At 41.5% G+C, this 26,561-nt stretch overlaps 1 protein-coding gene across 11 annotated transcripts in view; it reads left to right on the plus strand.

The window, feature by feature from the left end:
- Nucleotides 1-26,561, plus strand: part of FOXP1 (forkhead box P1) — an 869,046-nt gene that overhangs the window by 124,855 nt on the left and 717,630 nt on the right. For all 11 annotated transcript variants that reach the window (XM_061618617.1, XM_061618616.1, XM_061618615.1 and 8 more), the window contains one exon: nt 18,899-19,023. The gene's annotated coding sequence lies outside the window, so the exon portion shown is untranslated. The remainder of the gene's footprint in view (nt 1-18,898; nt 19,024-26,561) is intronic.

Consider the following 26,561-nt stretch of genomic DNA (forward strand, 5'->3'; position numbering starts at 1 on the left):
CTCTCCAAGGTTTATCTATCACCTTTATGCTTCTGCTTAACACTAATTGTTGTTTCTCAGGCAACCAAATTCTATAATATGAATTCTGAAATCCCAAAACGCGTCCTGCCTGAGCTCTTGAGCCTAATTTACCATGCCTTTTCTGTTTTGCAACATGTACCCAGCATTTTGCCCCGAAACGCTCTATGTGTTTCACCCTGGGTTTTCTTCCAGTCAGTTTCTCATAGGGAGACATGCCTATCACTCTGTGCACAAGACGGTTCTGAATGTATGTAGTGTACAGAATACATTCACCCCAATAAGTGTTATTCATATCTGCATCTGCTAGCATGGCTCTCATTGAATCCTGCAATGACCAGTTCCTCCTCTCTGCAGTTCCGTTGGAGGATGGGCTGAAGGGAGCAGTGAGACTCTGTATTATTCCCTTCTTTTCCAAATATGTTTTAAATGAATTACTGGTAAATTCCCCACCTTGATCTGATTTGATATTTTTGATAACAACCCCATATTGTGTCTCTGTCCTCTGTATAAATGCCTTTAATTTCTCTTCTGCTTCACTTTTCTTTTTCAATAAGAATACATGTGTAAATCTGGAGAAATCATCCACAATCACTAAATAAAACCTTGCTCCACCTTTTGAGCACTGGAAAGGTCCAGCCAAATCCACATGTATGAGCTGATAGGGTTTAGTGGTCGTGCTTTCACAGCTCTTATTGACCGGAGTCACAGTCATTTTTGTTTTATAACATACCTCACATTCATCTACATGCTCACAATGTGTTAATTTCAAATCTTGACTATGCTTTGGAGTATTTTTCACTTTTTCAAAATGTGCGTGCCCCAATTTTCTGTGCCATTCATGTATACAGTTTTCATGTTTATTTTTATTTACTCCTATCCAGGCACACGTGGGTTTATCAAGCTTGCTCTCAACCATAAACATTTGGTTCTGTAATTTCCCTTGCATGCATATTTCACCATCTTTTCTCACAAAACATCTATCCCCTTCAAATGTAATTTTACAACCTATTTGAGCTAATTTTCTTACTGATAGAATGTTATATTTTAAACCAGAAACTAATAACACATCTGTCAATATAGTTCCCAAATTACATAACCTGAGCGTGCCTCTTGCAATTGCGTCCTGAGTCGATCCGTCAGCCAGATAAATCTTCTCCTGCACTGGCTTTGAAGTGTAAAATAAACTAGAGTCTGTGATCAGGCAATTAGACGCTCCGCTGTCGAGAAGCCACTTAGAGTTAATTAGTTTATTGTCCTCCTTAGTAACAAAGTTCACGTTCGTTCTCTGACTTCCAAAGTCCCTGTTATTTCTCTTCTTACTTAAACAATGTCTCTGTATATGTCCTCGGGACCCACAAAAATAACATATTTTATTCTCTTGCCTGTTTCTTTGATATTGTTGTTGTTGTACAGCCACAGTCTCTTTTAACTCAGTTTTCTTACTTTCTTGTCTTCTATTCCATTCTTGTTGAAGTTTCTGTTCTACAACGTCCAAATTCAGGTTTCCGTCTGCTAAACTTTCCAAGCTCGAGACCATGACATCCCATTTTTGATCAAATGAAGATAACAGTATATAGACCATCTGAATGTCACTATGATGCCCTCCTCTATCTTGCAGCGCAGCATTTAATCTTCGAAATTCAGCCAGATGCTCTGTCATAGTCACTTCATCTGTAAAACGCATCTGATAAAGTTTCCGTGCTAAACACAGCCTGCTCCCTGCAGTTTGCTGCACATGAGCGGCTCTTAGCTTCTCCCACATCTGATTAGCTGTCGGCTCATTACTCACCAGCAACAGTTGTGAATCAGACAGCCCCAGAGTAATAAAAGCCTTCGCTTTCTCATCTTTCTTCAACTACGCTGCTGAAGGAGCTGCCGGAGGGGGATTTTCTACGACATCATTCAAATCTTCTTTAATCAGAACTGCTCTCATTCTCCATTTCCAGCTGGAGTAGTTTACAGCATTCAGTCTCTCCATCGGCATCCCAGATGACAGGTTTACAGCCATGTTGTCCACTCTTACTTGCCTCTTTCTTGCACTTTCGTTTCTCTCTGCAGCAACGTCACGTCAACGACTCTCGAACCCTTTACCTTGTATGATAAGCTGGGCCCATAACCCCTGTCGGTGCGTGCGTATAGAGATCATACAAGGAAGAAATCCAAGTGTCGCATAGAACAGGAAATAAGCCAGGCCAGGCAAGTTTCTTGTAAGAGTCTTTACTTAGCAAAAGACATTAGACACAGTTCTCTCCACAAACGACTTTTCCCCCACACAGAGCTTCTGCAAGAATCCCTTCTTATCTGCTTGCCAGCCAGCTGCTGACCTTGGCAAACCTGGCGCTCTGTTCTTCTCAGCTTAACCCTTTTGCTTCAGGTTTCACTCTCTCACTAAAAACCCTGTCTGTGAGTCTCGCAGCATGTCTCACTGACCAACAGGTTGTTCTATCAGCCAGCCCTTAGATCTCCAGGTGCTGCTTTTGAATGCCAGGTCGGTATATAATAAAACCTCCCTTGTCCACGATTTAATTATGGATGAGGGTGCCGACCTGGCATGTATAACCGAGACCTGGGTGGGTGAGCAGGGAGGAGTTGCTCTCTCTCAGCTTTGTCCACCTGGGTATACGGTGCAGCACTATGGTAGATCTGAGGGTCGGGGAGGCGGGGTCGCTGTGGTCTATAGGAGTACTTTCTCTCTCACCAGGCATTCTGTCCAGATGGCGACTGGTCTAGAGTGCCTCCACCTTGTGCTGGGCCAAGGAGACAGACTGGGAATCCTGTTGGTGTACCGCCCACCTTGCTGCCCAACAGCTTCCCTAGCTGAGCTGACAGAGATAGTCTCAGAGGTGTTGTTGAGGTCCCCCAAACTTGTAGTGTTGGGGGATATCAACATTCATGCCGAGACTGTCTTATCTGGGGCGGCTCAGGACTTCATGGCCTCCATGACAACCATGGGGCTGTCTCAATTTGTTACTGGCCCAACGCATGTGTCGGGTCACACTCTTGATTTGATCTTCGCCACTGGTCATGGAGATGGTGATCTGGAGGTGGGGTGTTTTTCATCAACTCCATTGTCATGGACAGATCACCGCCTGCTGAGTTTTAGACTTACGATGACTCTTTCCCTCTGCAAGGGTGGGAGACCTATTAAGTTGGTCCGCTCTCGGAGGCTTATGGATCCTATTGGTTTTCAGAGGGCTCTGGGAGTTTTTCCAGCTGATAGTACTGGCGCTCCTGTCGAGGCCTTGGTCGAACTGTGGAACACGGAGATGGCCCGGGCTATCGACACGATTGCTCCCGCGCGCCCTCTTCGATGCTGAGCTCATACAGCTCCGTGGTATACCCCGGAGCTGAGAGTGATGAAGCAAGAGAGAAGGAGGCTGGAGTGCAGATGGAGACGAACTCCAGACGGATGCAATTATGCTTTGGTAAGTGCCTCCACTAAGTCGTATATAAAAGCAGTAAGGGCGGCGAAGAAGTCCCACTTCGCTGCCTCTATCAGGACATCTCTCTGCCGCCCTGCAGAGCTTTTTAGGGTTGTACGAGGACTCTTACATTCTGGTCCTCGAGATACCATTGAAACATCTGAAGCTCGCTGTAACGACATCGCAGGGCACTTCCAAAATAAAATCGCATGCATCCGTAGGGACCTAGACTCTGATGTTATGACAGATGAATCCATTGAAGTGTCCAGAACACGGTCTTGTCTTTCATTATTGGATGAGTTTCAGTTGGTGCAGCTTGAGGAAGTGGACAAGGTGCTTGGATTGGTGCGGGCGACCACGTCTGCTCTAGATCCTTGTCCATCTTGGCTAGTGAAGGCTAGCAGGACTAGTACCACCGGCTGGGCCAAGGAAGTGATAAATGCCTCCTTGAGTGAGGGAGTAGTCCCTAGTAGTCTCAAGGAGGCAGTAGTGAGACCTCTATTAAAGAAACCTTCCTTAGACCCAGATAACTTGAACAATTATAGACCGGTGGTGAATGTCCCCTTTTTGGGCAAGGTTCTGGAGCGGGTGGTCACCGGTCAGCTCCAGGTGCTCTTGGATGAGACCGATTATCTGGATCCGTTTCAATCTGGTTTTAGGCCTGGTTTTGGCACTGAAACAGCCTTGGTCGCCCTGTATGATGACCTTTGTCGGGAGAGAGACAGAGGGAGTGTGACTCTGTTGATTCTCCTTGATCTCTCAGCGGTGTTTGATACCATCGACCATGGTATCCTTCTGGGGAGACTCGCGGAGTTGGGAGTTGGAGGCACTGCCTGGCAGTGGTTCCACTCCTACTTGGCGGATCGTCGCCAGAAGGTGGTACTTGGGGAACATTGCTCGACACCTTGGACTCTCCATTGTGGAGTCCCTCAGGGGTCGGTTTTGTCCCCCATGCTTTTTAACATCTACATGCAGCCTCTGGGTGCGGTCATCAGGAGTTTTGGAGTGCGTTGCCACCAGTACGCTGATGACACGCAGCTCTATTTCTCCTTTTCATCTTCTACAGGTGAGTCTGTGGATGTGCTGAATCACTGCCTGACTGCGATAATGGACTGGATGAGAGCTAATAAACTGAGACTCAATCCAGACAAGACTGAGACACTGTTGGTGAATGCCTTCCCTGCCCAGATGGTGGATGTTTACCCTGTTCTAGATGGGGTTACACTCCCCTTGAAGGAACAGGTTCGTAGTCTTGGGGTTCTTTTTGATCCTTCCTTGTCTCTTGAGGCGCAAGTGGCCTCGGTGGCAAGGAATGCGTTCTACCACCTTCGGTTGGTTGCCCAGCTACGCCCCTATCTGGACAGGGATGACCTCGCCTCAGTTGTTCATGCTCTGGTAACTTCTAGGTTGGATTACTGTAATGCGCTCTACGTAGGGCTGCCCTTGAAGACAGTTCGGAAGCTTCAGCTAGTGCAAAAAGCAGCAGCAAGACTGCTGACGAGGACTAGCCGGTCAGCGCATATAACACCTATTCTGGCCTGTTTGCACTGGCTACCCATTTGTTTCCGAGCCAGATTCAAGGTGCTGGTTTTGACCTATAAAGCCTTACACGGCGTGGGACCGTAGTATCTTGTGGAACGCCTCTCCCGTTATGAACCGACCCGGTCACTTCGCTCAGCATCTAAGGCCCTCCTCCGGGTACCAACCCATCAGGAAGCCCGGAGGACAGTTACTCGATCTAGGGCCCCCGAACTGTGGAACAGCCTCCCCGAGGAAGTACGCCTGGCGCCGACGCTTCTATCTTTTTGGCGCCAGGTTAAGACCTTGCTATGCTCCCAGGCATTTTAAGCGTTTAATGTTATAACTTTAAATCTTTTGTTTTTTGTTTGCTGCTTATGTTTACTGTTGGTAGGTTGATTTTATTGTGATATTCTGTATTTTAATCTTTTTGTACACCGCCCAGAGAGCCACTCGCTATGGGTGGTTTAAAAATGAAACAAATAAATAAAAATAAATAAACACCTGGCATCTCTAGGTAGGATTAGAAAAGTCTCCTACCTGAAACCTTGAAGAGCAGCTGCCTGGGGTGGGAAATCTGGGGCTCTCTAGAGGTTGCTGAACTACAGAACCCATCATATCTGAGCATTGGCAATGTTGGCTCGGGCCAGAAGCAGCTTGCTAGGTGGGGCAAAGCCACTACACTGGCTTCCCGGCAAGTGGGTCGCTGTTACTTACTGTGAGGGAAAGGGGCAAGGCAGTGGGAAGGTTGGTGCTGTGCAAACACACTGGTGGAGCCAATCAGGCATTCCTGCTAGTATGCTTACATTACACGAACCACTCCATCACCTCATCCATCTCCCTCCCAGTAAGCAACAGTGACCTAAATGCCATGAGGTAGCCTTCCCCATCTGGCAAGCCACTTCTTGCTAGGGCTGATGGAAGTTTGAGTCCAACAGCATTTGGAGGGCCACAGGTTTCCAACCCCTGGTGTAGACAACATTGAACTAGATGGACCAATGACCTAACCTGAGTATGGCAGGTATTTGTTCTCATTTGGGAATATTTGGTCTTGTGTAAGCTGGGGTGCGTCATAGCAACTTTTGTATTAACATCCATACCCCCCTTCCCCATGCATCAGTTATGCTCTGAGCCAAGTGTATTAATCTTAAGTAATTGTCCTAATTGTTCACACACAAGAGTCTAGCAAGTTCAGTTTATATGAATGATAGAATATGTGTATAATGATTAACAACCCAGCTTGTAGCCTTGTAACCAGCAGTAGTTTTATCAGCAACTTTTCAGAATCTGACATACATGGAATGTGCCAGTGGCAGAATTCTAGGACTCAGAGGAGACTGTTGCAGTCAAATTCCACACACATGAATTATGACAAGTTAGGCTGACTGTTCTGTGGTTTGTTGTGTCTGGTTTGGTTCCTACTTTTAAAGTTGCAGTTGCATTTGGTCATTTGAAGCTTATTTTCATAGTCTGGCCAAACCAGCTGGATCCCTGTGTGCTGCAAGGAAACATAAAACGTTCAGCTTTTGAGCTAAAGTGCTTGACAGATAAGAAGACTCTTGTTACATCATGCACACTGTCTTGTGGGGTTACTTTAGTGTACTGATTTCATTTTATTTGATTCGATACTGAACAAGGCAAAGAAGCACTTTAATGGAAAGAAGGAAACACTTTGGGTACAATCCAGATTGATTATATCAGTTGAAATCTTGCCTTGACTGTAGTGGAAGGTGTATTATACCCTATATGTATGTATGCAGTCATTTCTATCAGCTCAGTGAGAGATCAAGAATAACTAAGGAATAAATCAGATCAGTCCCACCCCAAGAACTGTTTCAGTGCAATGGGTGGATTAGATATAAGTGCCTGTCTGTACTGAATAAGTATCTCACCATTGTGTCTGCACAGATCCTGGATTTCTAAGATCTATGCATTGAACATCTTATTCTGCTGACTGGAATAGGAAATCTTGCCCTCTACGCCAGCCTTTCCCAACTTTTGGGTCCCTAGATGTTGCTGAATTACAATTGCCATCATCCTTGACCATTGGCCATGCTGGCTGGAGCTGATGGGAGTTGTAGTTCAACAATATTTGGGGATGCAACGGTTCGAAGAGGCTGTTCTACACCCATGGTTCCAAACATTTTCCCCCATGGACCCCTTGAAAATTGTTGATGGTCTTGGTGGATCACTTAATGATTTTTCTGCCTATTGTAGCAATTGTAATGCACTGTACTAGATGCTGTATGATTTTTAATTGTATTTTTTTCCTTTCTTAGATTGTATTTTATTGTATTACATTATATTGTATTGCAATAAAATACAAGAAATAGAAAAAGCAATACAAATACAATTAAAAAGCAATATAAATATTTAATGTGGACATGCCATGAAGGAAGCTGGCAGATCTCTGATAGTTCACATTTTGGGAACTCCTGCTCTACACCATTAGGCCAGGAATTAAACAGTGCTATGCCTGATTTTTTGGCTTCATTGTATACTAAGGCTGCAATCATGTACACACTTACCTGGGAGTAAGTTAACTGAAAACAGTGATACTTATTTCCAAGTAGAAATATATAGGATTGCACTACAAGAGATGAAATAGTAAATAAATAAATTCTGATGGCACTGTAGGAGTGGAGTAATCATAATAAAAATAAATCAATTTTAAAAATAATTTCTCTGTAGCGCTTTCAAGTATTCACATAACTTTACATGCATTATCTAGTTGTAATCGTCACAATGATTTTTATTGTTTTATTCTCTGTGTGGTTTATTTTTATGTAGACCACTCAGAAATGCTAATAAGTTGTATATAAATGCTTTAAATAAATAAAGTAAATAAATAAATAAAATGACAACCTTGTGAGGAAAACTATTTTTAATAATCTACATAATTCAGTGTATGTGTGCTGGGGGGCCAGAGACAGAAATTGCCTAAGGCCACCTAATGAGTTTATGGCAGAGGCAAGATTCAAACTGAGGACTTCCTGATTACTTGCTCAGCCTCTTACAGTTTTGTCTGAAGGAGACTGTGAAAGCAGCAGAGACCTAATAACTGGCCAATGTGGCATGAGGATCTGCTGAACTGTGCTCCCCTCATCTCCAGTTTCTTAAATTAAAACTGGTTCTGGGAGGCTGTGTGCCTGTCAGCTCCGAGGGTTCTGCTGTTCTTTTAATTCTTTGGAAAGGGATGTTGCATAATTATTCAGAAATTTCTCTTTCTACATCAGCTTGATTTTTTTCTTGATTTGCTAAATGTGAAGGATAAATAATTTAATCTGGTGAAGAATGATAAATCTGGATATCAGAGGGAGTAGACATGGCTGATAAATGAGTGGGGGTTTTTCCCCAGCAGTATTGCTTGAGCAAAGCAGAGTGAAAACAGAGTTGGGAAAAGACTTTCCCCTGTTACATTATACATAGAAATGTGTAACCAAGTGGCTGTGAATGTAACTACCATTGCCAGTATGTAGAAATCGTATCTCGTTAAATACTTCCTCGGTATACTACTTGTTTGTACTGGCAACACTGGAAATCATACGGGAGGCAGAGGTGCTCTTTAGATGACTTTCCTGGGAGATAAAGAAAACCACGGGGATGTGGCATGTTTGAGTTGTGTGCCGGGAACTCTGAACGTCTGGGAGGTTAGCCTTTGGTTGCATTGCTGTTGTCATTTGTTCTGAAGAGAGCCTGGCGTGACAGAGCTGGGTTCACAATGTAGATTAAACGGATAAGAAATTGAAAAACTATGACAAAAGGTTTTACTGTAACAATGAAAAAGAGGGATCTTGAAGGGATGAGTAAAATGTTTCTTGGTCATAAAGGTGATATGTTTATTCGTTCTGAAATGGCATTTACTTGTTTGGAAAGATATTTTGACTGGCTAAGATGAGTATCTGAAGACCGATTTTTGTGCTACGAAATCAGTCCATTCACACAGTCCATTGCTTTTTTTGACTGCCTGTCTCCCAAAAGATCCTTTATAATAGGCTCCTGAGATGCACTAATACTGTCAGTTTGAGATATTAAAGTGCTTTGTAAATATTATTCAAGCCTATTAAATATTATTTAATCCTTGGCATCTCAAACTAGGGGTGGAAAAGACAGTCATGTCTGAAACCATGGAGGTCTGCTGCCAGTCAGTGTAGATGCAAATGATCTGATTCTATGTAAGATAGCTTCCTATGCTCTTATGCTTCTGAAAGAGCAGGTTTGAAGCTTGGGGGTACTTCTGGACCCTACCTTGCTTCTAGAGGTCCAGGTGATGCCTGTGGACAGGAGTTTTTATTTTTATTTATTTATTAGATTTAAATCTTGTTCTTCCTCCCAGTAGGAGCCCAGGGTGGAGTTCATTTTAACAGCGTTGGCTGGTTCTGGCTACACCCACTGTTGGATGTAGGCTATTTTGGCCAAGCCATGCCCCCCTGCCAGTCACGGCTGGGCCAAAAAGTGGTTTGTGGGCACTGCTGCTAAGGTGATAAATTATGCCTGTTGCCAAGCACTTTGAAGCCCCAACTATCAGCTGCTTGTGGGGGTTTCAAAACACAGTGCATAGCTCTCTGCAAACACAATCAGCTGGTTTATTTTATTTTATTTATTTTATTTATATACCGCCCGAAGCCCGAAGGCGCTCTGGGCGGTATACATAAAAGGTAAAAGCAAGGACAATATATAAATACAATAAATACCATAACTCAAAAAAAACAAAAACACACAAACAATACAAGAACCAAACAACATCCTGAATACAACATAGTAATAAAATACTATAAAAATACACTTTAAAATGCCTGGGAGTATAAAAAGGTTTTCACCTGGCGCCGAAAAGATAGCAGCGTCGGCGCCAGGCGCACCTCATCGGGAAGACCATTCCACAGTTCGGGAGCCACAACCGAAAAGGCCCTATTTCTAGTCACCATCCTCCGAGCTTCTTGATGGGATGGTACTCGGAGGAGGGCCTTAGATGTTGATCGCAGTGTACGGGTAGTTTCATATTGGGAGAGGCGCTCCACCAGGTATTGCGGTCCCATGCCGTGTAAGGCTTTATAGGTCAAAACCAGCACTTTGAATTTAGCCCGGAAACAAATAGGAAGCCAGTGCAGACGGGCCAAAACAGGTGTTATATGAGCGGACCTTCTGGTCCACGTCAACAATCTGGCCGCTGCATTCTGGACTAACTGTAGTTTCCGAACTATCTTCAAGGGCAGCCCAACGTAGAGCGCATTGCAGTAGTCCAATCTAGAAGTTACCAGAGCATGAACGACTGAGGCGAGGTTGTCACTGTCCAGATAGGGACATAGCTGGGCTACCAATCGGAGATGGTAGAAAGCATTCCGTGCCACTGAGGCTACCTGGTTGCTGGTACTTGAAGAGAAACCCACACTGCCAAAGTCCCAACAATCAGCTGAGATTGGCTACACTAGAGAGTTCCCCTTTGGGAGACCGCTTTCTCTGCAGGTGGAAAAATGTCAAATTTTTAGGCCATTTTTCCCTCTGCAGAGACTTCAGAGGTACCCCCTGTAACCATTGATCAGCTAGAGCTGAAAACACATTTTCAAAGAAGGTTGCTATAACCACTCATTAGCTGATCAATGGTTTCAGCAGTCTCATTTGAACTTTTGCAGGTGTCAATCACCTGATGCCATCATCACTTGATATTTTAATGACCTGTCAAAGTTGGGCTGTGGAGGATGGGGGAGATAAGGATCTGGCCTGCTGGTTGGATCCAGGTCTCCACTCCTGACCTACAAAAACATTCTGGTTCACAGCTCATGAAACTTAAGTTCTGTAATGTTCAGGTCCAATGACAGATCCTATGAGAAAAGAAGCAAGGTTAGTCAAAGGTTGCTACAGACACTCCAAGTACACAACTTGCTCCAGCAAAGGTTGGGAGCAGACTAAGGCCTTTTATGTCTCTGTCACCAGACTACCTCCTCTAGGCTTTGCCCCCTTGAGAGAATTACAGAGCCTTAAAGGGCCTAATCCGTTCCATGGCTCCCTCCTGATATGCTCCCTGCACTGCCAGACTGGTGATGTGTAGTGGGAAGCATTTGATTCTTCAGGGGAAGGTACTCATGAGGGTCCAGGCTCTGGCCATATAGGCTCTGGTGGTCTGGGAGTTTCCTTTGGGAGTTCCTGTTCACCAGCCTCTGGTGCAATGATCAGCTCTGAGCCCTGACCTAGCTCTTCATCTGGTGGCCCTGTAGCCTCCAACTCTGTGCCCAGGTAACTGCTGGATACTGAGGTCATGAAAAGGGTTCTTGTGCCTTTAATAGCTGTGTGGTAGCCAGAAATTCAACAAATTTATTTATTTATTGCATTTGTATACCGTCCCATAGCCAAAGCTGTCTGGGCTGTTTACAACAATTAAAAACATTAAAAACAAATATACAAATTTGAAAACACATTTTTAAAAAGCAATTTAAAAACACATGCTAAAATGCCCGGGAGAAGAGGAAAGTCTTGACTTGGCGCCAAAAAGATAACAGTGTTGGCATCAGGCGCACCTCGTCAGGGAAATCATTCCATTATTTGGGGGCCACCACTGAGCAGGCCCTCTCCCTTGTTGCCAGACTCCCAGCTTCCCTCAGAGTAGGCACCCAGAGGATGGCCTTGGATGTTGAGTGTAGTGTACGGGTTGGTTTGTGTTGGGAGAGGCGTTCCATCAGGTATTGTGGTCCCAAGCCGTGTAAGGCTTTATAGGTTAAAACCAGCACCTTGAATCGAGCTCGGAAACATATAGGCAGCCAATGCAAGTGGGCCAGAATCGGTTTTATATGTTCGAACTGTCGGGTCCCTGTTACCAATCTGGCCGCTACATTTTGCACAAGCTGCAGTTTCCGAACTGTCTTCAAAGGCAGCCCCATGTAAAGCGCATTGTAGTAATGTAACTTGGAGGTTACCAGAGCTTATACCTTTATGGAAATATAATTATGGGAAAAGTGTCTCCTGTTGACATTCTGTCTGTTAGACATCTTATTACTTGTGTCTGGCTTATTTTGGGGCTTCTTCCCCCACCCATAAGAGATGTATTATATTTGCATGTGACACAAACCATATGCAAATGTTACTCAGATTTTCGCTTTGGGAGAGGGGCAGAGGGCCTAATCCACATACACTGTATTTAGCCTAAAAAAAGGAGTAGTCATGATGGGGAAGAGAAACTAATTCTCATTTCTTAACTACCTGGATTCCATGAAAACTGTGCATAAACAACCACTCTACCCTAACGCAATATTTATTTTGTAGCATAGAAAAAATGGAATTTCAATTAATAAGCTGTAAACAGACAGCTATACTTGTGACTGATTTTGCACCTTTTGACTTTGTAACCGGAAATATAAAGAAAAGCTGGTTATTAGTAGGTTTGTAAGTTTATAAATACTTTTTGTTTTTTAACTAAACCACATTCTTTGTATAAAGGAGAGCTTGGAATATTACTTTTCAAAAGGAATAAATAACAATTACTGTCATATGGCCCCAAAAAGGAATAAACTACTATTACAATTACAATTGTTCCGAAAGGAATTGATTATTTTACTGTTATGCAAAAGTAATCACTACAATTACACTTAAGTTACTTTTAAAAAAAAACTAGAATGCCTACAAAGTGCTAGCCCTGGCTGCTGCACACTAAGTTGCCTAAAACAACATTAAAAGTCAATACACACACATAGAGGTAGTAGAATTATTATTATTATCCATAAAATAGCAGTGGTGGTCTCTTCTCTGGTAAGGGAGGCGGGGAGGGAGGCAGAGGCCACTAAGATATTTGCATGGCAAACCAAGTGCAGCCCCCCTCCCCACCCTCTTAGCCAGCCAGTGTAATCTTTCTCATTCAACCACCTCCTGCACCCTGCCCTGTCACCAACTAAGGGACGCCCACCCAAGCAAACATTTTCCCGAGATGAAAAAAAGTTAAAACACTGCAAATGCAGCAAAGTAGCCAAGGAGGGTGGCAGAGGCTGCTTTGCGTGCTAAGTGCAAACACAGTATTCTCTCTCTCTCTCTCTCTCTCTCTCTCTCTCTCTCTCTCTCTCTCTCTCTCACACACACACACACACACACACACACACACACACACACACACACACACACACACACACCATCTTTCACCTCCACAGTTTTTTATCACCATTCTGCTACTGCCTCCTCCTTTATCTATGTTCTTGCCCCTCGCTCCTTTCTCCCTCCACTCCATTCTTCTCTACCACCGTCCATTTTTTAAATGATTGTTTTTTCCACTCCATCCCCATCTCACTGTCCACTTCCTCCCTCATTGCCGTCTAAATACTCACAGAGCATGAGGGAAGGGCAATGCTGCACAGAAACCCAGTTTGGGCCACGTGATATCCATCACAAATCAGAGGAGCAGAAGACTTCCCCTGCTCCCCCCCAAGTAATGCCCAAAAGTAATTACTCCTCATTCTATTACAATCAAAATGTAAAGGAATTACCCACTTGTTCCTCAAAAAAGTAATAATTACAAGTAATTCATTTTTTGTACCTAATTACTTTCAAGCTGTGGTCTAAAGGAAGCCCTAAGTGCTAGATTCAACACCCTGGCATCTCCAAATAAAAGGATCTTGGGAAGCAAGGGAGACCATGTTGCTGGTAATCTGACTATATCATGAAAATTCAGAGAACTATGTGCTTTGTTACTATGTGACTTCCACCTTCAGCATTGTTACTTTTTGAGCATTGATAACTATCAAGAACTGAGAAATAACTTTGACCTATCTTGCACAGGCATAGAGATTATTGGTTAGATGCATTCCTGAATTGCTCAGAAAGGATCACCATTAAGAAAACTAGAGTGTATGGTAATTAGTGCAAAGCCTACAACTGTGTATGTGCTTTTTTCTCACTCAAAAGTAACCATGGAGAGTGCAATCCAGATTTGGACTGGAGGAAGGATTTAATACATTCTTCCCCAATCACAACGCATTGCCCCCAAAAAACTCCCACACACATCCCATGTGGCAGTCACCAAGAGTAAAAAAATCCCACTGATGACATTTTTTTATTTAAAATATTTCTATCCCGCCCTTCTACCCTATAATAGGGCACTCAGGGTGGCTTACAAAAATAAAATCAGACATGTACATAATAAAATTGTAAGCGGTAAAATCACAAAAACATTAAAATAAATTAAAATACATAAAATACAATTAAAATACATAAAATACTACACACACACACACACACACACACACCTATATACATATATATAGGGATTAATACTAAAGGGGCTACAAAGGTAAAATTTAACATAGAAGACATAAAATCAGTGTCAGGCTCTACGTTCAGTCCCAGGGCTCTCCGGAACAAGATCATTTTCAGAAGCCTCTGGAAAACCAACAAGGGAGGGAGCAGAGCGAACTTCTTGGGGTAGGGCATTCCCGAGCTTGGGGGCCACAGCTGAAAAAGCTCTCTCCCGCATGCCTGTCAATCTAACATCTTTCACTCCAGGCACGCAGAGGCAGATGATCTTAAATCCCGGACAGATACATATGGGTGTAAGCTGTCCCTCAGGTACATTGGTCCAAGGCCATTTAGGGCTTTAAAGGTCAAAACCAGCACTTTGAATTGGGCCCGGAAACAAATTGGGAGCCAGTGGAGTCGATAAAGCACATGGGTGATATGCTCCCTGCGCCGTGCTCCAGTTAACATTCTGGCTGCTGCATTTTGAACCAGCAGCAATTTCTGAACCGTTTTCAAAGGCAGCCCCACATAAAGTGCGTTACAGTAATCAAGCCTCAATGTCACCAATACATGTGTCACTGTGGCCAAGTCAACTGCCTCCAGGAACAGACAGAGCTGGTAGACTGGTTTGAGTTGGCCAAAAGCACTCCTGGCTACCACCGCCACCTAATATTCAAGCAGCAGGGCAGGTTCCAGGAGGACTCCCAAACTGTGGACCCTCTCCTTCAAGGGGAGTGCAACCCTATCCAGAACAGGTTGCAACCCCGGTTACTATTGATAAATAAATGCCTTGTGGTGGGGGCCAAGGTTGGGAAGGGTTGTGCCCCCCTTCTATTATGGTTCAATCCAGATAACTCCCACAATTATTTTTGAGTAAGAAAGGAAAAGCAGGCTATATATTAAACCCAATGGACGATAGACGGCTAAAAACTACTCAGAGTAGACCCAATGAAATTAGTGAACCTAAGTTAGTTATGCCCACTAACTTCAATGAGTCAACTCTGAGTAGACCCATACCAACTAATGTAAAGTTTGACTCTGAGGTAGAGGTCTTTCCCAGTCCTGTTATCTGGGATCCTTTGGCTGGAGGTTCCAGGGACAGAGTTTAGGACTTTCTGCATGTAAAGTCTGTTGGGCAAAACAGAGTCCCACTACTTTATGGGACACAAAAATAACAGAAGTGTCTGTTATGAGATCCCTAGTTTACTTTCAATTCCACACAACTCTGTCTTTGATGTGTTTGATATAATGGTGGAGTTCAGTCTAACACATCCATAACACACATACACACCCAAACAAATATCTTCCCTGTAATAGAGTTTGCTGTAGTTGACACAGGTGACCTCCCAACTCAGATGTTGCTTTGTTGATGGAACACAACATTCTCTAGATGTGAGGAGAGTGAGATTGTTTATTACCCTGACTTTGCCCAATACCATTTGTCCTTTCTGTTTCTTAAAAGAAAATAAGGGAAAAGGAAGTATATTATGCTACTTCATACAGTGCTACGTATCCGGTTCGGCAAAACAGAGTCCCACTACCTTATGGGACATAGGAATAACAAGTATCTGTTATGAGGTCCTTACTTTACTTTCAGTTCCACACTATTATGTTTGAAATAGTTTCAGGCTATTCCAGAAGGACCTAGTTTATGATATAAACCACTTTTACCTCTTCTTTATTTTCAAGAAATCATTGTGTCATTTTCCAATAAGCAATCGGCAGCGATGCTGAGAAAATTAAGGTCCATATCAGTCATTCATAACTTTTCCAAAGAGTTTATTTATCAAACGACAGTGTCACTAATGACATGGGCATCCTCTGAAATTAAATTTGTGTAGATTAAAATATAAAACTAATATTTACCTTGCTTAAAAGTATTTGAGCAAGGTGCAGGTTTTACTCTGCAAGTTGTACTGTTTCTAGCAAGGAAGAAATGTTTTCTTTTGTTTTGTTGCTTGGTGGTAGGGCTGTTTTGTAAACAACCTGATGCATTGGCCTTGGGGACTATGCAGCTGCTCCATTCAGATTCCCTGTAGACAATTTGACAAAGTGGGGATTGTTGAAGAAGGAAAGTAAACAAGAAAATAGAGTATACTTGATCATCTCCTAACCTGTTTGAGCAAACCATTTGTTTTTAAGGGTTGATTCCCAGACATGCACTTAAAAACTGATTTGGGGTTCCACCTGCTCCATGCAGACAGTTGTTGTTTTCAACAGACTCAGAATTAACAAGCTGGATATTATCTATCAAATATGCATGCATCCTTCATAATGCAAATCAGAAAGTGTGATGGTGCCATCTTTTCCCCAATGATACACAACTTAGTAATGCTGTATCTCCAATCCCTTTGAGGACAGACTGTCAAATTTGATTAGTTTGATTGTCCTTATACTTGTTTTTATTTCAACATGTGCAGCATGTGTATAACTATCCCCTTAGACTGCAAACTGATTTTGAACTGGAGATGCATCATTTTACACACGTGTGGATAACAGCATTGCTGCCTTACCTGTTGTTTATACATGCCCATGAAAAACCCTGTTGGTAATACGTTCAAATGAACATTTATTGTAGAGATAGGTATTAAAGAACAATAGAGCATATACAATGTTTGAAGAAGGGCCTGCTGGCTTTTATCAATGGAACTTGTAATATTTTTACCTTTGATCACCTCTTTAGTAAAAAGCAGCAGCTGCCCCTGATGCTGTGGTTCATGTATAAAGATGTGGACTCAGTGTGGTTTCAGTTCTTTCCTCAAGCATGGCTTTCCTGGGAACTGTAAAATGGGCATTAGAGTGACAGAGTTGGGAGAAACTAGTAGATTGTCTAACCTAACTGCCTGCCTTAAAAATATGGAGATTGAAAAGCAGCTTGCCCACAAGCCTAAAACAACAGATTAGTAGAAGCATTCTCTGTGCCCCACCACCTAGTACAGACAAGATGCTCTGTTCTCCATAGTCAGAGCAGTGTGTACTTAGCAGTCATGGCTAACCTCTTTTCTGCCAGATAGGTGCTGGTTTTAACAATAGTAAGATGAACTGGCATTCATTTTTCCTAGTTAGAATGTTTGGAGATGCATTTTTGTAAACACACAATGAACATGTACCAGTCAGGATTCCTTGTGTATGCATACTTTTTGATGTTGTGTGTTTACAAACACGTATCTGCTTCGTCTTTTATGTTGTTTACTGCTGCAGACTTTGGTGTGCATGTGACAAATACATTTGGAGCAGGGGTGAGGTTCCTTAAAATGGAAGAACATGGGTCCTGGGCCTTCTTCCTCCATACTTTTCATTTCTACAAGCAAAGTATTTTCCTGATTGCATCATTAACATTTAGACCAAGTTAGTTGCAGGTCAACCTTTCCACTCACAGATATTAAACTTTATTAATGGGGCTGCAGCATTTAATAAATCAGTAGAACAGCCTTTCCCAACCAGTGTGCCTCCAGATGTTGTTGGACCACAACTCTCAACAGCCTCAGCCAGCATTGCCAATGGTCAGGAAAGATGGGAGTTGTGGTCCAACAACATCTGGAGGCACACTGGTTGGGAAAGGCTGCAGTAGAATAATGGTTTAAATGTATGGTTTTTTTAATTAACATATTTTTTTTAAAAAAATTAATTGTTAAAAACAATTAATTTCAAGTCAATTACTGCCAAAAATGTGGGTGGCTAGTCTAGTACAATCTTAAGGGAGACATTATTGTTTTTTCTCTTATAGGAGGAAATTTCACTTCGGAGAACAATAGGAGGAGAGGGCTATTGCTCTCACGTCCTGCTTGTGGGCTTCACATTGGTTGGCCACTGTGAGAAACCGGATGCTGGATTAGATAGGTCTTTGGTCTGATGCAACAGGGCTCTTTTTATGTTCTTATCAACGGAGCCTGTAAAATGTGTGCCATATAAAAATATGAGAAGAAATGTTGAATGCTCCTTCAAACAAAAATCCCTTCACATCGAAAACTAGTATGTTAAGGAGAAGGCTAGGGCAGAATCCTACTCCCTGAAATCTGGTTTTCAATATAGAAGAATTTTTTGTATGAAGGTGCATTCTATAATGTGAGTCCACCTCAGTAGTCTGAAGTAGTACTGGCCAAAGGCAGGTTTGCCACTTCAGTGAGAACTAGGCTTTAATCAGACGATGGGAAATTGCAACCTCTGACTTGTCCCTAGTTCAGGAAGTCATTCAAAAGTGTGATTCATTCCCATTGTGTTTCAATATGGAAGATTAACCTTTTTATGTACATTTTTTCTTATCTCAGAGAAAAGAGTATTTCTGGAGAGATTCTACACTTTGAGGTTTTATCAGTATATATTAAGCAGAAGACAGAAAAAAATTGTGTTAACTCAACACAACTGATTTATTTGACAATACAAAAGTAGATTAAAACTTGGCACAGTTCACCAAGTGGTTCTTCATTGCTTATATAATTTCATGACAGTGGGGCTTGTGGAGAAGCTGTAGTGGGTGGGAAATGTGTAGTGCTTGGATGCCATGAGTTATTTATGTAAGACATGTAGTGTTGTAAAACTGTTTGCTGCTAATTTTAGTTTTTATAGCAAACCTAATAAGTTTAGGCTTTGGTTCTGTTTATAACAAAAAACTTTTACATATTGTAGCCATATTTCCCCCCTGCTTTCTTAGGTGATGCTTTTATCTTCTTGTGAAGGGAAGCAATCTACCAACCATTCTTCTGACCAAGAGATTTTTCTTATTGCAGCATTCTGTGAACCAGTTTACTGAGCAAATCCTGCCTCTGAGTACCCTGGAAATGAAAAGGAGTTAATCCCTTCCAGAACTTCCCCAGCTATGAGTGAAAATGCATAATATCCGCAACTAAAACTGGTGAGCTTTTTAAAAATATCATTATTATTACTACTACTGCTACTACAAGTTATTACTATTAATAGTATTATTTAAATTTATATCTCACCTTTCCTTTAAGGAGCTTGAGGTGGCATATATGGTTCTCCCCCTCTCCATTTTATCCTCACAACAATCCCAAAATAGAGACATAGAATATTCATCGTTTTAGTATATTTCTGTCCCACTGACAAAATAGTGACACTGATACACAGAAGACTTGCTTTCTTTTCCTTACTTTTGCTCTATAGTATGCAGCCCTGGATTAACCATTAAGCAAAATAAACATGTGCTTAGGGCACCAAGGGAAGGGGGGCACCACAGAGTTTTTTCCCCTACCTATCATGCCCTTAACTCTCAACTCTATCACTGCCACACTCTACTTTAGTCGAATTTTTTGTAATTCTCCTTATCTGCTGTGTTCGACTTTAATCTGAATTGTTAAAAAAATGTTTTCTTTGGTATGGTGAGTGACTAAAGTTTAAAAGTTTGAATGTGTCAGACCTAGAGCGCAGTATATTTGACTGTCTTACCAACGTTTTTCTGCATGAATTTCAGTGTTTTTCTAATCATTATAAATATATATGATCCATATTCTTTAGTGGCTTTTTACATTTTCTCATTTTCTCAGCTCAAGCATATTAAAAATCTCAATAGAACAACTATGCGACAAGACAGGCTGGATGCCTTGTCTTTGCTAAGCATAGAAGCAGAATTGTTACGCCAGATTAGTTTTGAGGACTTGATCAAAAGACTTTGCAATTAAAAAATCTAGGAGAAAACCTTTTAAAGTATAAATAAAGTTATAAGTAGGCAACAATGTCAATAAGCATTATTTTGCATCTTTTGATCCAGGTATGCTGAAATGCTATGTATTTTCAAGGTTAGAAAGCAATGGAATAAAAGATGTTTTGTTTCATACAAATAATGATATTTCTCCATTAGAATATCTTTTTTTAAAATTGTCCACCAGCATCGATTTCTGTAGAAAGAGGATATTCAGAATTGAAGTATGCTCTCGAGATCATGTAATTTCAGTAGAGATAATATCAGATCTTATTTTGCCTTATAATCTTTGGGAGGGTGATTAAAAATTGTTTTCAATAAATTTTTGTATTTGCATTTTTCCCTTATAACAATTTTATTAAGAAATGCATAAAACTGTTGAAAATTTGATTTTTTTCTGTTGCCCTAGTTATAAGAAAATAATTTGCTTAGATTGCTTACTGCTATTTAGTGTTAAATAAAATAAAATAAAAAACAGTTTTTATTTAATATAGTTGTGGGCTCTGGCCTGGAAGAAAACTGAATTTTCAATCTCTTATTTCACCTTCAGCACTTACTGAGTCTTAATGTCTTGTCAGTTAAGCAGTGGAAGGGCCGAGGGGGGCACCATTGTTGGGCTGTGCTTAGGGCATCAGTTGGCCTTAATCCAGCCCTGATAGTATGTCTGCCATATTGATCCAGTACAGATGTCATACTGCCTGATCACCTAACCATAGTTAGACTATCAGGAAAAGCCTGCTAGCTTATATATTCCTCAGTTCATTTTGTGAATTGTCTGGTGATTAGTCCTTATGTGATTGGTACTGCTAGACCTCTGAAAAACTATATCAGTTCTAAAGTAATTCTATCATTCACATTACAATTATTTTGGCCTACCTTTTTATATATTAATATTTAACAGTGAAAGAAATACAAACATTATTTAGTCAGAACAGTAATGAGCTCAGTTTTTGGTTCTAAATTATGTAAAATGAAAGAATTTTCAAGTAGAAATTTGTTTAAAGTATATTGGCAAATTCTTTTTTCTTTCTTTCAAATAATAATTTTGCATTGCTGGCATGTAGTTAATAACCCTCTGCCTATTATAAATCCACTTTCATTCAAAGATGATTAAAACCTCTGAAATTAACACATATTTTAAAGGAACCGTGCTTTTATTTTTCAGGGGTAATATAATTACCATGCCATTAAAGCATGGATTATCATAACTTCACATTTTTCTGACTGGTGCAATAAACAGTTGAATAAATCCACTTTGCTAAGTTCAAATACATGTATGTCTAGAATATTATCATGACAAACTAATGCATGCAAGAAAACTTTACAATCTAGTACTTACACTCTGATTCAGTGAGAGGGAATCTATATGTCTTGTCCTTTGATCTCAAATGTTTCAAGCATTACTCCTTTGTTGAACAGGATGAAGGTGGATCCTCGTAGGTGTACTGGGAGCACAGTGATTGGGGCTGGTGCTAGGAATTTTTTTCTATTATAATGCAGATGCATACTTTTTATATAATATGAAATGGTAGATCCTTTCCTTGTGTGCCTATATGTTTGTATCTATTCCTTTAATAATCCAAAATAACAGGAAAGTTCCAGAGTTCCACCATGCAGAACATCTGAAGAGGCCTGGCTATCATTATTATACAAAGGTGGCATGTTAAAATTTTTGCATGGCACTTTTGAAGGGGGATGAAAGTGCATGTCCAACCCCAGCAGTCTCTATGCACTGCTGACCTTATCCTACATTGGGCCATGCCCAGAAGTGGTGATAATCAGATTTCCATAACAGACTACACAGCAGTACTTGGCTTTGATCCTACACTCACAAAACAACCTTCCTTGTCCTGTTTCACATATTTTAGTTTGGTATGAAAGGGTAGGAATTTCCTCTAAATGTGCCTTACACATGCATACATATTTGTTTGTTTATTTATAAATATATTTGTATACTGCTATTTCATTTTTTTAAAAAATCAAAGTGGTTTCCAACAAATAAGAAAACCACAACAGTAAAAACCATTAAAGGTCAACTATTGTACAAAGACATCTTCTTAATTGTCTGCATAAGTCTGGCAGAACAGAAAGGTTTTTAGCAGGTGTTTAAAAGTTAAAAACAGAAGGCGCCTGCTGAAAATCTGTTGGCAGAGCATTCCAGAGAACTGGGCTGATGACACTGAAGGCTCGATTTTGTGTCAGTGTTAAATGAGCTTTGCCAACTCAGGAGATGACCAGTGCCTCCTTTGCAGGTGTATAGCAGGCATACATATGGAAATGCCATTATTATTATCATTATTATTATCCTTTATTACCTGCCCTTCACCCAAAGGTCCCAGGGCAGATTACAACAATGTTAAAATATGACATTAACAACAATTTAAAACAACCTAAAATCCCCAAATAGGCAGCGTTTGGAAAAAGTTATTTTTTTGAACTACAACTCCCATCAGCCCCAGCCAGCATGGCCACTGGATGGGGCTGATGGGAGTTGTAGTTCAAAAAAGTAACTTTTCCAAGCTCTGCAAATAGGGTAGATCCTAAAAATACATGTCTTAGGTGTCAAAGGCCTGGGTAAAGAGCTGTGTCTTCAGCATTTGCCTAAAACTGTACAGCGAAGTTGCCAGACGTACCTCGATGGGGAGGGAGTTCCACAACTTAGAGGCCACTACAGAGATGCCCTCTCCCAGGCCACCACCACCAGAGTTTCCAAGGTGGCAGAACTACCAAAAAGGCCTCTCTGCTGATCTCAACGCCCAAGAAGTCTGTAGGAAAGGAGGTGGTCTTTCAGATATTTGGGACCTAAGTCATTTAGGGCTTTAACTGGAATTGGGCCTGGAAAGAAACTGGCAACCAATGCAGCTGTTGTAAAACAGGGGTTATAAGATCCAAAGTGAACTCCAGTCAATAGTCCTGCTGCTGCATTTTAGACCAGTTGAAGTTTCCAAGTTGTCTTCAAGGCAGCCCTACGTAGAGCACATTGCAATAATCCAATCTGGAAGTTATCAGAGCATGGAGTACTGTGACCAAGTCATCTCTACCCAAAAGGGGCCAAAGCTGGTGAAGCAGCCAGAGCTGGAAAATGGTGCTCCTAGCCACTGAGGCCACCTGAGCCTCCAGTGACAATGTTGGATCCAGGAGTACTCTCAAGCTGAGAACTTGCTTCTCCAGGGGACTGCAACCCCATCCAGAACAACCTAGTCTGTCTAAAGGATAACCTGGCCACAGTGCCCCATGTATTGGTAACTTCAAGGCTGGATGTTTGGAATGTGTTGTATGTGGAGCTGTCTTTCAGGTTGGTTTGGAAGTTGCAGTTGGTACAAATGCAATGATTAGTTTGCCAAGTGGAGCATCCTGCCACACACATAATAGCATATATGTTGTGGAATTGCACTGGCTGCCAATCTGATACCAAGCCAAGTTTGAGGTTTTGTGATAAGTCCTAAACAACTTAGGATTAGGTTACTTGAGGAAAAAGTCTTCTCCCATACAGACCTGCCTGTTCACGAGATCTTTGTTGTAGTCCTTATTATTTTCATGTGCCCTGCAGAGGTTCATCTTGTGGTAACTTGAAGGAGGGCATCCATGGTGCCCTCCCAGCTTGCGGAACAAGCTACTTCACTGAGGTGTGGAAGGCCCTACTGTGGTGAGCTTCCTCTGGCTGTTAACCCCCACCCAAAAAAACTATTTCCAGAAGTTTTCCCTGGCCTCTCATACTATTTGAACAACTGCTGACTACTGTTGTGATATGTTGGCTTTATTGGATTGTTTTTATTGTACACCACTTTGGTCTTACTTTATTGAGAGGCGGTATATAAATAACAACCCTGTTAAGATCCAATCCACTGGGTGCTGTTCCTTTACAACACAGGTGGTTAAACTTTGCTCCTCCATCAGAGTGCTGGGCTGGGTCAGTGGGTCACCCCAGCACTGTGCCTGCTTTCAGTTTAGTTCTTTTTGCCACCATTGCCAAAATCAGGCCCCAAGCCAGGAGTTAACCACCCTACCGCTTAAGTTTGGACTAAAGCTGACTTCGATTATTTCAATATACTAACAGTGAGAAACATGTTCTTAACAGAAGAGGTATTATAGGTTAAGTGAAATAATCATTGTAAAGCAAGTTGCACACAAAGATTGTTGTAAGGTTTATAAGTAATCATTGTTTTAGTGATAGAATTTTGATTGTGAGTATTTTCATGCAAATCTCGATGCCTACATTTGCAGTGCTGTCACTCTTGCCAAAACAAAATGAAATTGAAAGATATAGTAAAAGGTTTTAAGCAAACAAATTATTACAAATGTTTAAGTCAAGAGATTGGTTTGGTTCTTTATACATAATGGAGGTTATGAGGCTTGTCCATTTGACTTAAAAATACTGAAAAATCAAAATAATTTGGGGCTAAAAATCTTAGTTTGCAGTCACATGCCTAGCAAATAGCTCTAAATATTGTAAGTAGTTGAATGTATCTCATTGCTTTTGACCCAAGGTTCCCGTAAAAGTTATGGTTTGTGTTTAACATTAATCAAATAGCTATGGTAAGTGTAGTTATTTATTCATCACTTTCTACAAAGAAAATATCTCGAAGTGACTTACAAATCTACTAAATACAAACAGCATAAAAAGATACAAAATCAAAGCAAGATCCTATGAACAATATTTCTAAAAGTGCTTAGTCAACAATACTATAAAAAGGGCAAAGTCTCTTCATCCCACTAAAAGATAGGCACCACACAAAAAAGGCTGAAATCATACAAAGGTGTGATCCAGAACTAACAACCAAAAGCCTGCGAAAGCAGGAATATCTTAGCCTGGTGCCTGGAAACTGGCAATGATAGCGCCAGACACGGTTCCCTGGGAGCCACTTTTGAAAAAGCCCATTCTTGTGTTGCTACCCTTTAGGAGGAGGAAACACATGGAAAAGGGCCTCCGATGACGATTGCAGGATCTGTGTAGGTTCATATGGGGAGAGCCAATTGTCTTTTGTTTCTTACTGCAGCAGAAAAAATGTCCTACCCCGTGATAAATCTTACATTCCTGAGAGATCCATTTTGGTTCAGATATGTGCATACACAGTTCTGGTGTATGTGTGTGGAATTCATTTTATTGGAATAAGCTGATGGACTCACTGATCAGTCCCTCAGTTCAAATGACTGGAGAAACTGTTCAGGTCAAGAGAGCTTTGTATTTCAAGCAGAGTTGTCTAGAGAAGAAGAAGTGTGTGTGTGTGCACATGTGTGCATAGTAGTTACCACTTTTTTGTATTTTGGCTTTCCATTTCTGCACTGATGTTTTTGTCTTCAGCCATGACATTGCTTTGATTTCCTGGGACACAAGCCTGATTTTGAACAGAGCACATCAGGAACAAATCAAATGAAGCTAATAGAAATGTGTTAATATAATATTAGCTAAAATGGAAGCCTAGATATATTATACTGAATATATTCTTCACTACCCTTTCAACTAAAAGGATAGGCAAGCATGCTGAGAAAGTATTCCAAACAGAAATCTGTTCAGTTTTGTTCTAATGATGCTGGCTAATAATAGGACACACACACACGTGCGCATGGGAAGCATCCAGTCGAAAAGACAATCTCAAGATGCTGAAGAGTAGTGCACTTTTATTTATGCTCAGTGGGTTTTAAACCAAACAGGACTTATTCAGGAGTTTTTCTACAAATCTGTCATCCTTACCTCTCTACTCTCTTTCCACTAAGAGGACACAGACCTTTCTATTGATTGGCTTGTAGTTTACATTTGAGCATGTTAAACGTTTGTGAACATTCGATGATGTTATAGCAAGGAGGGGGAAATAAACAGTAAAAAAAGGCTCTTTCAGCACCAAGGTCCTGTAACATCTCAAAAAAGCTTTCAGACTTTCAGATAAAGTTTATCAAGGACTGTATTCGATTAACTCATTCTGCTAGCAGAAGCCAGTGCAAGGATTCCTGCTAGTAAAATGGAACTTCCTTCTCTCCCTGTGCTCTCTCCAAATGTGCTCTGGAGGGTCAGAGAACCCCCAGAACAGTGTGTGGGGGTAGGAAAGGGGAGAGCATTCCATCAGACAAGCAGAAATGCTTGCACTGATAAAACGATTTCCTTACCACAATGTTGAATACAACCCCAAGTTTTACCTCTGGCTTTCCCTTTTCCCAGTGCATTTCAGTGATCTTTGGCAAATAGACAAAATTACTGTTTTGTGTAGAAACTGTCTGCTCTTTGCTTATGTGGGACTGCCCTTGAGATTGGTCCAGAAGCTGCAGCTGGTGCAAAATCTGGCATCGCGACTGCTCACTGGGGCACAGTATCACTACTGCTGAAATAATTGCACTGGCTGACCATTAGCTACTGGGGTAAGTTCAAGGTTCTGGTTTTGGTGTACAAAGCCCTATACAGCTTGGGGCCAGGATACCTGAAAGATCATCTTACCCCTTATATACCAAGTCAATCACCGCGCTCTGCTGGGGAGGACCTCCTGCAGATACTATCTTATCAGGAGGTCCGTTCCTCACTACATAGGAGTGGACCTTTATGGCACCAACCCTTTGGAATTCCCTCGCCTTAAATATTGCACAGGCACTATCTGTTACCTTTTCAGCACCCACTGAAGACCTTCCTCTTTCAACAAGCCTTTTAAGTAGAGACCTTATCCCAGTCTGTGTTTGTGTTAGAATTGCTTTTTAAGATGTTTTTAAAGCTTTCTAAAAAAGATGCCTTTAAACATGTTTTGTTTTAA

Source organism: Rhineura floridana, chromosome 3, assembly GCF_030035675.1.
Source record: "Rhineura floridana isolate rRhiFlo1 chromosome 3, rRhiFlo1.hap2, whole genome shotgun sequence".
Lineage (NCBI taxonomy): Eukaryota > Metazoa > Chordata > Lepidosauria > Squamata > Rhineuridae > Rhineura > Rhineura floridana.